Source organism: Octopus bimaculoides, chromosome 7 (genome assembly GCF_046866305.1).
Source record: "Octopus bimaculoides isolate indiv1 chromosome 7, ASM4686630v1, whole genome shotgun sequence".
NCBI classification, from domain to species: Eukaryota; Metazoa; Mollusca; class Cephalopoda; order Octopoda; family Octopodidae; genus Octopus; species Octopus bimaculoides.
This window is the reverse complement of record NC_142934.1, coordinates 95,585,344-95,586,078: the sequence shown is the minus strand read 5'-3', so window position 1 is coordinate 95,586,078 and position 735 is coordinate 95,585,344.

The following is a 735-nucleotide window of genomic DNA, read 5'->3' as shown; positions in this document are numbered from 1 at the left end:
CTGCTGCTGATTTTGTTACTAACTGTTGCTGCAATTGTTATTATACTCAGACAAACCGTTGCTGGATGTTTGAAGGAGAATTTATCAATTAAATGTCACCATAGACCGGGAAGTGATATTTAACTGGTCGACATATTCAGGGCACAAACCACAAATAAGTCCCGTTTATATGACTGGTATTTACAAAGTTGGTCTTTCTCTTTTGCTTGTAAAAATACTATGATTTTCGATAGACTATCTCCGAATGTACATAGCCTTAGCAAAGATGGCAGACGTTTATATTGCCTCTTTAATATATTATCACTTCAGGGTGATAATGTATTATGAATGTTACTGGTAGCATGGAATGCAGTGCAACTAGTCAATGACCAGGTCGTTAGTAACTAAATTGAAACACCTTATAGGCTTCTTGTCTTGTGGAAAGTGTTGCTACAACAGCCAACAGGATGACGATCAAGTTTGAAGTCTGACAAAGTGCCAGCTTGTCACATACGGTTATCAGTCGGGTAATGCTGTCGGCGGAACGGCCATGCTAGTATTCTACAGAAGATTAGAGAGTATAGGAGAGTGACAGCACTCTTAGGAGATGCTTGGCATCAATGACGAATAGTGTGCAATGTCTCAGAGATCTTACAGTAACTTTCAGAAATTCTTTCTCTTGTTAGGGTTGTTAAAAGTCATTACTGGTTCATGAAAAGCTCTACAGACTGTTAAAGCGCTATTTGTAATTCCTGT